Here is a 16,774-nt window from a genome sequence, read left to right on the forward strand (position 1 = left end):
CAAACTGAGGTACCGCAGGTGCCTCTCACATGTTGCAGACGTCAAGCTGGGGGACAACCCTTGTTTCTACCCAACAGACAATAAATGTAACAGAGGTCCAGCTGTATGTCATGTTGCAGACACCAGGCTGTATGACCACTGTTGCCTGATAGATGGAATACAAGGTGTTTAAATCCACAACAACACAATCATTAGGCAAATTTTTTCATGTGATTTCAAGATGGAGACTTCCACAAATAAAGTCAGAGAAAGTGTAATATGCATGTTTATTATGTTTTCTGTGTCAGTCATGAAGCAAGTATATCCAAAACTATCAATACCATACTTCACAGCTTTCTTTACATTCTGAAGACTATGTATGTATGACAATATTCTCAGTTACCAAAGCGTTTTAATGACGTGTTTCCATCAGGCTACAGACCTTTTCTCATATAGTCTTGCATCATCTTTGAAGACGCTTCAAGCACCAAGATCAGGAAAAATGTCCTTCACAACTTCTGATATTATTCTGACCAGTGAACGGTAACTGGGAATTCTAGGATAGAATTGACTCCACTTCTTTGATTGTTCTTCTGCACTCAGCAATATTCCAGCTATATGGCAGTTTTCCACTTCTGAAGTGGATCGTAGTCCAGAATTACACTACACAGGCAGACATGCACACACATGCACACACACACACACACACACACACACACAAAATCTTTCTTCAAAAATATTTAAGACAAGAGCAAAGATTACCGGTAAACATCAGTTCAGGACAAAGAGACAAAGATTACACATATGTACATATTAGCTGTCACATGAACACTGGGTGACAGTTACTCATACACGTATGTACAACGTTGACTGCAGAATGGTATGTCAGTTAATCCCGATTTCTGTTCAGTGATGAATGCTGCAGATGTATTTCTACACTGGGATACTTTGGGAAGCAGTTGTCGGACCTCCCAGTTAGAACTTGACTAGTCCTTCACATGCCGCCAAGCTGAACAGGAAGTTTTCAGTAGCGGAGGCATCTTACCGTTGTTTGAGGGTGTCCAGACTCAGCGTGAGAGTCCGCCCCTCCCTCGTCCGGATGCCAAAGACCGGAGGTTGTTCAACAACTCCTTTGTCTTTCCAGCCACCTCCTGCACAGGGGTGGAAATAACTTTAAAATTGCTAGTGTAGTCCGCTACAGTGGCACATGTAAAATCACTTGCCCTGATAATTTTTCCATTGTACCGCCAATTTTCTTGTTGAATTTTTAAAATAAACAACACAATTAACATGGGAAGTCAACTGGACACTGGTACAGTGTGATATACAAATTTGCTTGCCCGACAGAAAAAATACTGGACTGGGGCATCGGGCAATGGGTTATTTTCACCCCTGCTGCAATGAAATTTGAATTTGTGTTGTGATGCTTGCTAATCTAATTATATTTGTTTCAGCAGGAGGGATTTCTCACTGGGCAAAAAGTCCACAGAGGAATGTTTCACTTATGAAAAGTTTACAACAAAAGTAGTTGGGCATCACATTCATTTGACCCATAAGGATCCGGGTTAGAATTGATCTTCAATAACCCATGTTTGTCGTAAGAAGCTGACTAGCGGAATTGCTTGCTGACTTGGTTGACACACGTCCAACATTATCCCAGTTGTGTAGATTGATGCTCATGCTGTTGATCGCTGGATTGCCTGGTCCAGCCCTAAGTTATTTACAGACTGGGATAGCTGGAATACTGCTGAGTGTGGCGTCAAAACTAAACTCACATTTATTTTTGGTGCCTCACCCTTTATCATGTCCTCATCTGTCGTGTCGAGGCGATTCAGCTCCTTGAACCATCAGAAGTGCTATATCCTTGTGGAGTTTCCCCATGGCCAGGGCATCTGTAAAACCACAAGATTATCAGCATTCTTCTTGTAATGCTGGGATTTAAACTTCTTGACTTGGAACAATTTTCACTCCTATTGTCCTAATACAGTGTAGACAAGTGCTGAATCACATCCTTGTGTTTATATACATAATGTAGCTCATGGTCGTCAAGGCAACAAGTTGTTGAGTGCTTATTTGCAACTTAGTGACTCCCATGAACTTTTAAATATTCACCAATCAGTGACCTGAAGTTCATCTGTTGAATAGTCATGAACCACATACAAGAACATTTCTAGCCTAGATCTGCTACAATTTACCTTTAGAATAAAACTCAGTGAATGAAAAATCAGTCAAACTTAAAGTTATCATGACTTTTGACACAACCTTGACACATTATGTACATTTTACAGTGTGTGTCTTCACTGGCTGAAAATGAACTTTTATTTTGATTGAAAGGGAAGTGTGAGCCATTTTAGATAATGTGACCTTGTCCCCACCTTGAGCCTCCTGTATATTAAGTTACTTCAACTTCAAATGATTGTATGTAGTGTCATGTATTCAGACATTTTGGCCTCACCATTCTAACCTGCTAGAAAATGTCATGATGTGAATACTGCTATACTAAACTGACTGCTGATGTTTGAATTTACTGGTAGGATACATTATGTCTTGAAACAGCAGAACTACTCTCTTAGTTCGGTTCATCATTATGATTTGTACAACAACTAGCTCATGCATATTTGCACTGAGAAGTAGAAAGCATATTAGCTGAAATATGATGAGACAGATGGAGTTCTTCTTACCTTTAGCATGAGGGCAGTTACTGGTTACTTGTCCAGCAGGACCATTCACAAACACATCATACAGATCTGGTCTGAAAGCAGATGTGCTCAGATTAGAAGTGAAGTGAAATTGGGATTTACGCGTGCGTGCTTGAGAATATTTAGCCTCATTTGCGGCATGCGCATGCAGTGTATGTGTATGCGGCTGCTTGTACTTTTAGCCCAGACTGAAGCTGGTTTTATAGTGCTAGCCCACTGAGATACCATGCCGCAGTGAAGCACATGAATACCCCACTCCAGACACATTATACTGACTCGAAGCCGACCAGTCCTTTGTTGTACCCATAAAATGCCGAGGTGCCAGGCAGGGACCAACAAGTACCATATTTTAACGCCTTTGGTATGACGCGGTCGGGGATCTAACCCGCGACCTTCCGCTCTCCGGGCGGCTTCTAACCACTACACCACACCCGCGAGGAGGTGGTCCCTCCAGATTAGAAAGGAAACTGTGGTTATGAACAAGCATCTTCTGTGTCTACAACTGTCTCTATCAGGCTATCACACCTAGCTTGCCTACTTCACGAGGGGATTTGGGGGTAGCCTAGTGGTTACAGCGTTGGCTCATCACGCTAAAGACATGGGGTTTGATTCCCCACAATGGGTACAATGTGAAGCCAAATTTCTGGAGTCCCTTGCCATCACATTGCTGGAATATTAAGCTAGTTTTGCTATACATAAAATGAAACTCACTCACTCTACTTCTTCCTCGCTGAACTCTGCCACAACTGTCTTTCTCTTTGGACCCGCGGAAGGTCCGGGATTTAGCTGGAATATTGCAGAGTGCGGCGCTAACTGAACCAACCAACCAACCACACACCTGTCTTCACTAGTATGCATGTATATCACCACCAACCAACCACACCTGTCTTCCTTAGTATGCATGTATCACACACCAACCTACCTCCCCTCAACTTCAGCTTCTGTGAATCCTGCAACATAATGGCTGGACCGACTTCAGACTTCTCCCAGCTCGCTGGTAGCGAGAGACGTAAGGGATATACAACACTCCCAATTCTGTCGGTGCCAAACCAAAGCAGGCAGTGATCTGCAGGAACAATGAGGGACAGCACTTTCAGAAGGAGGGACAGAACGCTCACAGCATTTCAAGGGTGGAAATAACGGCCATTGCCCGACGTCCGAAGTCCAGTGTTTTTTTCGTCGGGCAAGCAAATTTCTATATCACACTGTATCATGGTGTCCAGTTGACTTTCCAATGTTAATTATGTTGCTGTTTATTTAAAACCAACAAGAAAAACAGCCGTATAGTGGAAAAATTATCAGGGCAAGTGATTTTACATGTGCCACTGTACCAGAGTACACTAGCAATTTAAAGTTATTTCCACCCCTGCATTTCAGTAACATCAGTGTATGTATGCCTAAAATGAAGGTGAGGTGAGGTGAGGTAAAATTGGGATTTACATCTTACTTGAGAATATTTTGCTCATATGACAAATGCATGCATGCTATGTGTATGTGCGGGCTACTTGTACTCAGCCCAGACTTAAGCTGGTTTTATAGTGCTAGCCCACTGAGATACCATGCCACAGTTAAGCATGAATACCCCACTCACACACATTATACTCCTGAGCTGACTCAGTCCTTGTTGTAGCCATTAATGCCGAGCGCCAGGCAGGGACCAAACAAGTACCATATTTTAACGTCTTTTGGTATGACACAACCTAGGGATCGAACCAGCTTGACCTTCAGCTTTCTTGGGCAGACACTCTAACCACTACACCACGGAGGCGGTCACCTAACATGAAAGAAAAGCTGAGACATCTATCACTTTGATTAAAATAAACCTCACTATCACACCTGAGAGCTGATCAAACAAACATCAGCCTCTGTGGTAAAATCCTCTTCAACAATCAAGTAGAAGCAACAATATGGATTCTCTCTATGGTTTAGAAATTATTGCTTCACAACTTCTTTACTAGGTCATACTAAATAGCTTGTGTTGTCATTTATTTTGGCAAAATGTTTTCTAAGTTAGATCAGAGGGAATAAGTTTAATCTGTTTAAAGTGTGGGATGTTTAGCATTTTTTAAAGTACATTACAAAGCACGCATTACATTTTCTCATTTTGTTTACATCTTGAAAGGCTTTCAGTTTGAAAGAGGCGATACTACATACAATGGAAATGTTCTGTTATATGAAAGGTTAAATGTTAGTAAAATGGTTAATTGATATGTTGTAAAACCGATTTTGCATATCAACCTGGAAAAACGTCTGACAAAATATGGCGGGATATATTTGAGATTGGGGATATATTTGAGATGGGGATATATTTGAGAAGGGGTACCTTGTGAACTCTAGCAGATCAGCCAGGGAATGTGGCGGGAAGTATATTGCTACTCTTTTCTTTAACATGAGGGGGCCGTGTACAGAAGTATCAGCTTCCAGGCTCCAACTCGTCTGGATTACGTCTGCAAAACATAGTGATGAGAAAGGTTTTGCATACATAATAAATATCCGTTGTTCAAAAATCCAGTCCTCAAAGGATTGTAAAATAACTAGAGGACTACAGATGGTGTTTAAACCTAGCATGTAAATCTAAAACTATTTTACTTACAAAGACAATACAATATAAAAACAGGCTATAGGTTGCCAACAACTGAAGGTTGGTCACCATACTAGGGGCCATGGGGTCTTACAATGCTTTTGCTACCTGCATGGACCCTAGTTCGATTTACATACCGGCCCCTTCAGATGTTGGCGAATATGGCAAATTTAGTCAAAGATAAAACCAAACACATAATGCTTTCTGAGAATAGAAGCGTGGTAGTTTTAATGAATACACTTTGAAAGGCGTGGTCTCATGTACCCTTTCAGAAGGATAATAATTATACTGGTACTTCAACCTCCTTTGAGGATACCGCCACTCACAATCACAGTTGCTAATTCATACCACCAAGTTTTAAAATACCATTGATTTATTTACAAAACAATTTAAATATGTTCCTCCACACATTACCTCCTGCGAATTTCTAGGATTCAGTCCTGCCCCCACCGTGATACATGTCTTGTCATATACACAAAAGCCAACAGATAAGTAGAAACTCACTTTTTAACACTGCTTTTTGGCATAGGCTTTTCTGTTACCAAAGTCTTTGACTGAGAACTTCCCGTTATCATCAGTGGCCCATACTTCTCTGCGTCCACCACACCCATGTAGGCCTCCAACATGGCGATGGACTGCCCTTCTCGCGGTACAGCTTGGTCAAGATCTCACATAGTCGCCATCATACTTCTCAGGGTTGAAGTCCCTTGTCACCAGCACTAGTGAAACATTTGTCACCTTTGAAAAACAGACATACAGGTATAGAAATGCCACTTGACACATTTCCTTTGAAAAGACAGATATACATAAAAGAGAGACATTGGTGAATTAATTTCAGAAAATGTGACATACATGTAAAGATACAAAGAAGGCCTGGAAGAATAAGTATCATGAGTTTAGTTTTATGCGCGAGTCAGCAATATTCCAGCTATATGGCGGTCTGTAAATAATCGAGTCTGGACCAGACAATCCAGTGATCAACAGCATGAGCATCAATATATGCAATTGGGATACAATGGCGTGTCAATCTTGTCAGCGAGCCTGACCACCCGATCCCATTAGTCAGCATCTTACGACAGGCATGGGTTACTGAAGACCAATTGTGGAAGACATGCATCTAGTGATAAACTGCTTAACAGCTTTCCTTCAAGAAACTACACATACATGTAGAGAAATAATGGCCACCTTCAAAGAAATCAGGCAAATGTGAAGACACAATGGTGGTCATATTCAGGAAACCAGGCATTCTTTCAGTGAAACATCTGAAAGCTTCTTGAAACATTTAAAGTAAACTTTATATAACCATTTTAAATACATCATGACAATGTAAACAATCTACAGAAATAAGCTATATAAACTTTTCGTTGACATCAAAGGGAGGTAACACAGCGTGGAATTTGACTTGCTTTTGGCAGGGCAGCTTGCCCATCGATGTCTGTGTGCAGCAGGTAGTACCACTTCTGTTGCCATTGGTAATAGATAAAGCGTAGAGGTTGAAGGCGACCCTGAGCTGAGTCCGTGATTTGTCAAGGAGCATCTCCCTCTGTTCCTGGGATGCAGATGGGTAGGACCAGGTCCACAACACATCCCCATTCCTGTCTTTCTCTATAACAGAATGAACACAGTATTAAAAGGGCACATGGCAGCAGTCAGAACTTTTACAGGAGAATACATAGCGTGACAACATGGTGCTACAGGGGCACATGACATGTCAGTACTACAGGAGAATAGAGCATGACCACACAGTGTTACAGGGACACATGACATGTCAGTCCTTCAGGAGAAGAAAGCGTGACAACATCGTAGTTACAGGGCACATGACATGTCAGTACTACAGGAGAATAGAGCATGACAACACAGTGTTACAGGGACACATGACATGTCAGTCCTTCAGGAGAATAGAGTGTGACCACACAGTGTTACAGGGACACATGACATGTCAGGACTACAGGCTTAAGAAAGTGTGACAACACAGTGTTATAGTGCACATGACATGTCAGTACTAGATGAGAATAAAAGCATGACAACATGTTGTTACAGGGACACATGACATGTCAAGACTACCTACGAGAAGAAAGCGTGACAACACAGTGTTATAGGGCACATGACATGTCTGTACTACAGGAGAATAAAGCATGACAACACGCTGTTACAGGGACACATGACATGTCAGGACTACAGGAGAAGAAAGTGTGACAACACGTTGTTATAGGAGCACATGACATGTCAGTACTTCAGGAGAAGAAAGCATGACAACATCGCTGTTACAGGGACACATGACATGTCAGGACTACAGGAGAAGAAAGAGTGACAAGACAGTGTTATAGGGTACATGACATGTCAGTACTACAGGAGAAGAAAGAGTGACAAGACAGTGTTATAGGGCACATGACATGTCAGTACTACAGGAGAAGAAAGAGTAACAAGACAGTGTTATAGGGCACATGAGGTGAGGATGAAATTGGGTTTAACATCACACTTAAGAATATTTCTCTAACATAAAAACGTGCATGCATGTGTATGTGTGGCGGCTTGTACTAGCCCAGACTTTTGCTGGTTTTATAGTGCTAGCTCACAGAGAACGCGTGTCAACCACTAGGGCTACCCCACTGTTACGTGGTATGCAAGTGAACGCACTAATTGCGAAGTTACGTCCCTTTGATATGTGTGCTACGTCATTAGTTGGTGTAGTCAGCCATGATATTCAAGTAAAAGGATCATCGTTCATCTCCTCTTTTGTTGTGCCTTGTTCTGAATCACTACACATAAACGAACACGTAACATGGTGGCAGCAGGTGACTACTGAATGCTCTCGCCATTATGATTTCGCCTCAATAGTGAAATTTGACTCTCTCTCTTACTGTAATGAGTTGAACTCTAAGCCAAACTGCCCACGTCGCGTCGTCCTTGTGGATGTGTAGTGAACTCAATCTCTCTTCTCTATTCACCCGATATGGTAGATCAAGTGCAAGCACAACCAGTTCTCAAACCGGTTAGCGGAATTAGACCTCCAAACTTCAATCTTGACTCCAACATTGCCGAAACTTGGAAGTTTTTTCGTCAAAAATGGAGAAACTACTACATTCTCACTAAGCTATCTGACTATCCTCACAAGTATCAAGTTGCCATGATTCTAAACACTCTCAGTGATGATGCCCTGAAAATCTATAATGGATTTCACTTTACTACTCCTGAAGAGGAAAGGACTGTAGCAGAAATCATTGAAAAGTTTGATGCATTTGCAATAGGAGAAGTAAATGAAACATATGAACGTTTTGTCTTCAATAACAGACGTCAGAAGGAAGGTGAATCGTTTGAATCATTTCATGGTGCAATCAGAAATCTTGTAAAACATGCAACTATTGCAGGGAGTGTGTACCCTCTATTGTTAGAGATCGTCTTGTGCTAGGGATTAGAGATCAGACAACTCAGCAATCTTTGTTGAGAGAACGAGGCTTAACTCTAGAAAGATGTATTGACATTTGCAAAGCCTCTGAAAATGCCTCTACTCAATCTAAGGTTCTCAGACCTGAACTTGTGAATAAAGTTTCTCACAGACCTGCTAAGAACAGTCAGAAAGGTGCTAACAAGGCTAGGCCTCACTCTTCAAACTCTTCTCAGTCTCACAACAGACAACAAACTACTAGTCACTCATCTGCTCAAACCAGAGAATGTCTTTATTGTGGAAATACTCACGTTATGATAAAGAACAGTGTCCAGCATGGGGAAAGACATGCTCCAAATGTAAGCATAAGAACCATTACTCTTCTAAATGTGACTCTTTGAAAACAGAAACCACAAAGTCAATAATGTGAAATCATCGAATGATGATTCGTTGGATCATGAGGAGGATTAGGTATTCTCTGTACAAGCCAAACCTCAGAGACCTGTTCAGTGTCGCATGACAGTCGCGGACTGTGACGTCATCTTCACCATCGATCCTGGAGCTTCTGTGAATGTTTTACCTGTGACTGTAGTTCAAGACAAGATTGGTGAACTCCAACCCACAACCAAGAATCTCAAGATGTGGAACAACTCCGGCGTTACTCCACTTGGGTCAATAATGACTCTCTGTAAGCAACCCAGCTAATATGAAGAAATACAATGTCCGAATTCACAATTGTCGAGGATGAGTTGACCCCTCTTCTTGGTATGCGTGCAGCTACACAGATGGGACTTGTGTCGATTTCAATGAGAATAACATTGAGCTGAAAGTGTCTTACATTGCAAATTGAGGACAACTACAAAGATGTTCTTCAAGGGACTTTAGGTAGTTTTGATGGCACCGTCCATCTCTGTGGATGACACTACTGTGACCCCTGTTGTCATGCCCTCTCGTAGGTGTGCCGATTGCTCTCCGTCCGAAACTGAAGGCTGAACTGGATCGTTATGCAGAAGCTTGGTGTAGTTGCTTCGGTCAGTCAGCCCACTCCATGGCCGTAAGCCAAATCGCCATTACTCAAAAGCTCCAGGTGATCTCAGAGTTTGTCTTGACCCACAAGAACTCAATAAAGCACTCCAACGGGAACACTATACTCTTCCCATTCTTGAGGACACCTCTCCATGAACTCGGGACAGTCTCGTGTCTTCCAAAGCCGATCTCTCATCTGGATACTGGCATTGTGTACTCGATGAAGAATCCAGCTTCATCACTACTTTCCAAACCTGTTTCGGGGAGGTACAGGTGGCTTAGGCTCCCTTTGATTGAATGTCTCATCTGAGGATATTCCAACGCATAAACTCACTGGAAGCGCTAGATGGTCTACCTGGCGTGAGTGTGCATTGCCCGGAATTTACGCATGCATCATACATGGAAAAGATGTCAATCACCATGATGAGAACCTCAAGCAGTTCCTTACTCGATGTCAAAGAAAAGAACATCTGACTTAACCCCAACAAGTTAGAGCTTAGACTCCAGTGAAATCACATTCATGGGTCATGTGATCACTTTAAAGACGGACTCAAGTCGGATCCAGAGAAGGTCAGGGCCATACATGACATGCCTGTCCCTTCCAACACTGAGGAACTACTGCCGCTTCCTTGGGCTAGTGAACTATCTAGCCAAATTTCTCCCAAACCTGACTGAAGTCACAACTCCAATGCGCAACCTCACTTAAGAAGGATGTACCCCTGGACATGGTCCAAGTCTCAACAAGACTCCTTCGACAAGGTCAAGTTTCTAGTCCTACATCTACTCCTGTATTGTCGCTCTATGACCCAGCAAAACCAGCAACTCTTGAGGAATGACGCTTCTGTGAACATGGACTTGGTTCTGTGCTATTACAGGAAGGCCGTCCCCATGCGATATGCTAGTCTAGCTCTTTAACTGATGCAGAAAGGCGTTATGCTTAAATTGAGAAAGAACTACTTGCAGTAGTCTTCGGCACAGAAATTCCATCACTATACTTATGGCCGACATGTGTCTGTCATCACAGATCACAAGCCTCTTGTCGCCATAGTGAGAAAACCTTTGTCAAAGCTCCTACTCGTCTCCAAAGTCTCCTACTCAGAACTCAAACCTACAACTTTGACCTCCAGTATCAACCAGGAACCACTATTCCAATTCATGCGGATACTCTCTCTCGAGCTCCTCTACCTGACAAGACACAGCTAGAGCTCCGTGATAGGTGAACAGTGTGATGTACACAAACATCACAGACCACAGCCTTGATCAGATCAAAGCAGCTACTTTGACTGATCCATATAATACTCTCTCAACTCAAGACCGGCCATTGTGCAAGGCTGGCCTGATATCAAGAATGATCTCACACTGAACTGAGGGACCTACTTCAGTTATCGGATGAACTGACTGAAACCGTGCATGATGGTCTCCATGCTTCTCCGTGGATCACGCTACAGATTCCTGCCTCAATGCGTGAAGAGCTGAAGAGAAAACTTCATGTGGGACACATGGGAATCAACTCTTTGTCTCCGACGCTAAGAGTACAGTTTTTTGGCCCCTGATGTCAAGTGACATCAGACAGTACATAGAATCTTGTGACATATGCCAGAAGTTTTGTGACAAGCATTCTCCTGAACCACTCTACATGCATGAAATTCTGATCACCCCTGGGAAAAAGTTGGAAGTGATATCTTCACCATAGAAGGAAGAAACTACTTGGTAACCACCGACTATTACAGCAACTTCTTCGAGTTAGACTTCCTACCAGACACTACCTCAGAAACAGTGCTCCACAAACTGAAGCATCACTTTGCCCGCCATGGCATTCCTGGGCATCATCATCAGTGATGGCGGTCCACAATTCACAAGTGAGAAGTTTAAGACATTTTGTGAAACATGGGGCCTTGCTCATGAGCTATCCAGTCCCGGAACAGCAAGGCGAATGGAGCCGCGAGAAGCTGCTGTGAAAGTCGCTAAAGCTTAATGATGAGTAAAAAATGCAGAGAAGCTAAAGAAGATCCCTACCTAGGACTCTTAAACATTAGAAATACTCCTACTGAAGGTATGGAGACCAGCCCAGCCCAACGCGCTGTTTGGACGCTCAACGAAGACTCAACTGCCAAGCCCGGTCTCCAACCTCAAGCCTTTGTCTGAGACCAACACCACAGCCGATCTGGTCGACAGACGATGAACGTATTCTGCCAGACATAACCGCCAAATACTCTGGTAAACCACTCCCACCTCTCAACATAGGCGATCATGTCAGAATGCAAACCAATTCAGCATGGACAAAAAAGAATGGACTCAAGCCACTGTGCAATCTAAGCTGAAAAGTCGCACATACACTGTCATGTCCAAGACTGGGCAGACCTATAGAAGAAATCGCCAACAGTTACGCTGACGCCAGACGCGTAACCCTGTGAACAACTAATTCTGAGCCTGAGGCCGTGAGACAACACTTCTATTCACTCTGAAAGGGGTTAATGTGCAGTCCGATGACACTCCGAGACAACAACTAGTGTTGTTCCTGGCATCCCTGTCAGCAAACAGCACCCTGTTCCTGAGAGCACTCCAGAGACAGTTCAAGTGCTCCCCCTACAGAACTCGGTCCGGCCGTGTCGTGAAACCAACAAAGCAATATGATGCATAGACTGTAAAGTGCTCATTCTCAAACGTTAAAGTTAATCCATTGAAGCTTTAAATCCAAGTAGGATGATGTTTTATTTACGTAAAGGACTCATAAATGGTTGAGATGAGTTTCAGTTAAGTATCATCACTCAGTATTAGTATGGACTCTAGAGTGTTAAAGTGTGGTGATAAAGAAGCCTTTTCAACTCACTCAACGCTTAAAGTGCCTCTAGTCAACGTTTAGTTCTGGTAAAGTTTAAAGTTAATAACTGTTCATCTAAAGTGTTCTTTCTATTTTCCTTTTAAAGGAAAAGGGATGTTACGTGGTATGCAAGTGACGCACTAATTGCGAGTTACGTCCCTTTGATATGTGTGCTACGATCATTAGTTGGTGTAGTCAGCCATGATATTCAAGTAAAAGGATCATCGTTCATCTCCTCTTTTGTTGTGCCTTGTTCTGAATCACTACACATAAAGCGAACACGTAACACCCACCACCCTTACTACAGGAGAATACAGCATGACCACATAGTGTTATTGAGGCACATGGCATGTCCCTCAATTTTAATTGGGTTAGATGAGATAATATATATAGCGTTCTGTCAATATGCTATTGATGCTCTTTTAAAGACTGCAGGGCTCCAGATAAATTTTCAACATCAGGAGTACGTACTCCTTACTTTTCAATGCAGGAGTACTGGAAAACCTTAACAGTACATTTAGAGTACTTAATGGAACTTAATGGAGTACCAGTAATCTTGTGTTTCGTTTCATAAATGCACATTTTAGACTGGTATAAAATAAATCAGTGTTGTCATAACATTGGCTCAACGACAATATCGTTTGTGGTTCTGCCCGACTGATGAAAATATTTCTCAATACATCAATGCCAATGATTTCCATAAGATACACATCCAAAACATCACTGGCATCAGAAGGGGGCGTGTCATTCCATTCATTTGTCCGGTTGTGAAAACACTGACTACAGAGAAGAATATGCAATGACATTATTAAGAATCTAAGAATACACAGTGCCACGTATTAATAACAAACCACTTACACGGTGTTTACTCCTGTGTATATATCAGTGGGTAAATATGATTTAAGACTCACCAATAATCCCAGCAGAAATCAGATCACAGACCGCCGCCATATTGGACGACTGGGATCAAGCTAATACCGCATGAAATCAAAATGGCAGTAATGTATGTTCTCAAACGGCATAATGCATCACCAGAACTGCATGAACTGCTCGTGTTTGACGAACAATATGAATGAATACCCCATAAATAAATATGGGGTCAGAAAATGGTATAATATATAATAGTAGGGGGTGTTGATACTAAATCGGGGCCTAGTTTATCGATTTTCTGACCCGCAGTGGGGGCCTGTGAAGGACCTAGGTAGGTAGGTAGGTATACTAGGTAGGTATATTACCCCGAAAACACGTTACACCATGGTAGTTACATATAGTTTGCAATATGCATGCTATATTTATTTATGGGGTATTCATTCATATTGTTCGTCAAACACGAGTTTAGTATCAACACCCATATTATCAACACCATATTATATAGTAGGGGGTGTTGATACTAAACCGGGGCCTAGTTTATCGCTATTATATAGTAGGGGTGTTGATACTAAACCGGGGCCTAGTTTATCGATTTTCTGACCCGCAGTGGGGGCCTTATTCTGTCTCACAGTGCCTGAACCACATTATTTTCCCTACAGCCTAGCCTTCCCTGTAGTGCTAAAGCCCTAAACGAAGCGAGTCTAGATTTCCCCAGGTTCTGAATCTCTGGTCTCCCTAGGGCTCCTTTTCAATATAAATGGGCTTGTTTGTTACTATCAAAATTAAATATATTCAGGAGACTAAGCCTTAGTCTATGGGGCCTGTGCTATGCCCGTAAGTTCAATCACTCGATTGTGTGGTCAGTGACTGATTATTCATATTGTTTACAGACCGACCTCAACAAATGGAGGATTATTGTGTGAGGGTAAGGTACAAACAGAGTATGTCACCTCATTCATAGACTATTCTAAGCAGAGATCATATACCGGTATATGGTCTCTGTTCTAAGCAACATGATGTGATCATAACGAATCATTTGTCTAGTGAAAACTGACCAGTAAAGTAAGTGGTGCAAAACAATTTTAAATCCTTCCATTAGTCAAAGTGTACATACACTTTACAGCGCTTAAAACCTATATACCCGAAACGTCGCATTATAATATTATAAAGAAGTTGTCAGCCATAAGTGCATCTTACCTTTCTTATTATTCATCAACGTCTAAAATAACAATCAAACAGAGAAATTATAGTTGTTTGCTGTTCTCTGAATGACGCTTTTTAAAAGGCCTTCAAACTTAAAATTGTTTGATTTGTAACATTTTGTCTGTATTTTTCTATAATGCATCTTTGGGGGTTAACAAAATTAGGTAAATGATACCAGTGTTCCCCGAGTTTATTCAGATAATTGGCATATGTGCACACTCAATTAATCCGACATTAAATTATCACGCGATTGTTGGTGTGTTGACGGTACACCATGGTTCCGTTTTAGCCACATTGTAACTGTTTTGATTAAGTGCCGTTTTAGCTTTACACTTTATGACTTGGCTTCTGTCTACAGACGCAGACAATTACCTAAAGTACCAGTTATCTCACACTCTAATGAATTAGTTGTGTATATTGAGAATCAGTACCTAATTGGAATTGCGCATTTCTGTTTTCATATGATAATTCTATTGATACGAGTATTTTGGGATATTTTTCCAAAACGCAGTCCATTACGTAATGACAACCGGAATACTACTTACCTAAGACAACCAGCATGTGAGAATGTTGAACTTCAGTCGAATGTAATGTTTCATATGTACTCTAAGAAAAAGTTTGTGTCCACTCGGGTCGGAGGAGTATTCCCGTGTATTCAAACAAACAACTGTCCCACTTTGGGTAATCATTCATAAAATATTGTTATTTTACTTTATTTGTTTACATTATATAATTTAAGCGCACCTCACCTAACCTCTCCAAAATGCATGTGCGCCATAACCTCCAAGAATGTACAATACTAACAAAATAAAGGATATCAACTCTGTTATGTTATGTTACTGAAGCTGAAAGGGTTGTTATCGGCACAAGAACTACAGATGTGTATACAGAAATGTACCCTAAACAAAATCGAAATACAGAAACGTACGTACCCGGTAATCTCTAAACGGGTGATGAGTCCATATTCTGCAACCCAAAAATCTAAACTGCATGTAGTTATTCCCGTTCAACTGATTGCAATGGTATTCTGCATCTCTGCATCTCGGAATATTGGTTACCTGTGGCTGAAGGGGCCGTTGTCGGCATCGGCAACTACAGATATGTGCCCAGGTATTGCTTTCTCATACAAAACGTACCTTGGCCATAATGAGAATACAGAAACGTACCCTAGGACGATTCCATTCCCATTGTGTCGTATTTTGACCGGAACTGTCATGCTGCTGTTGTATTAGATACATTGATTGCGTTATGTAAGTAATGAGGAATAGCACAGTAACGGATATTTCGCGATGCACATGAATACCACTCGCAATCAGTTGAACGGGAACAACTACATACAGTTTCTGGTTTTGATTGCGTAATATGGACTCGTCCGGCCTTTTAGTACCGGGTAATGTTTCTGTATTTTGACTTTGTTTAGGGTATATATATCTGTAAACAGAAAGGTACCTGGGGTAATGCATCTGTAGTACCTGTGCTGACAACGACCACTTCAGCGTTACTGTGTATGCTCATTTCTGATATATCGCAGTCAAAATGTACTTAATACAACAGTATGACCAAGAAGTCACAAGGCACAAGGCGGGAATGGACCTCGTGTCTTTGCGAGGATTAAAGATTTTATAAAATATATGCAACATTTGAGATGACTCTCTTCTTCGCAATGCTTCACAGTATAATAATACATTATGTATTGTACTGTGGAGCACTTCGAGTCGGGGGTCATCGTAAAATCCTCTTTTTTAAATCATTAATCCCCGCAAAAGACATGAGGGCCTGTGGAATGGACCCGTGCCGACAACGGTGCCTTTGTAATTCAATGATGTTACGTTTGATTGGTCGGGAGTAAATAAATTTATGGCTGTGTATAACTCTGCAAGCACTTCCTTAGGGCGAGGTAAAATAGAGCGAATTTGTTAATTTGCAAATGTTTACATGCCTTGCAAAAAGTATGCATCTGTTATGATACCAGGGTGTGTATTTGAGTAATGGAGTTAATGTATGCACGCCGGCGTCTTTATTATGAGGAAACACAACTTAATACTGTTCAAGTTGACGCCTATAAACCTATGCATTTTATGTATCACTAAAATGAGGTTCCAAGATTTTAAAATGAAAAGTTGGAAAAGATATCACATGAGCAGTAGTAAGACACAAAAAGTAAGCGCACTTCAGCATGCTGAGGACTTTATAACACGCCTTTGTGTCCG

General features: G+C 41.7%; 1 pseudogene; it reads right to left on the minus strand.

Annotated features, from left to right (window-relative positions):
• Positions 1 to 249: 249 nt before the first annotated feature.
• Positions 250 to 13,484, minus strand: LOC124255531 (annotated as a pseudogene).
• Positions 13,485 to 16,774: the final 3,290 nt, after the last annotated feature.

This window comes from Haliotis rubra, unplaced genomic scaffold (genome assembly GCF_003918875.1).
Source record: "Haliotis rubra isolate DU_JTF1 unplaced genomic scaffold, ASM391887v1 Scf602, whole genome shotgun sequence".
NCBI classification, from domain to species: Eukaryota; Metazoa; Mollusca; class Gastropoda; order Lepetellida; family Haliotidae; genus Haliotis; species Haliotis rubra.